Below are 202 nucleotides of genomic sequence, written 5' to 3'. Positions count from 1 at the left end.
TACGGGGGGGGGGGGGGGGGGGGTGGGGGGGGGAAGAGGAAAAACTCGAAGAAGGTGCCAACTCTTCAGCACCGAGGCACCATCCAGCATCTTCCCCTCCCTGCTGCCAGATGGTTTTTGGCCATGTTGGCACCACGCCGCAGAAGCCTGCGATGGCTGATTTGCATCGGCTGATCCACCTCCCCGCTCCCATCTGCGCAAA

The sequence above is a fragment of the Egretta garzetta genome, unplaced genomic scaffold (assembly GCF_000687185.1).
Source record: "Egretta garzetta isolate BGI_Z169 unplaced genomic scaffold, ASM68718v1 scaffold565, whole genome shotgun sequence".
In the NCBI taxonomy this organism is placed as follows: domain Eukaryota; kingdom Metazoa; phylum Chordata; class Aves; order Pelecaniformes; family Ardeidae; genus Egretta; species Egretta garzetta.
This window is presented reverse-complemented; position numbering follows the sequence as displayed.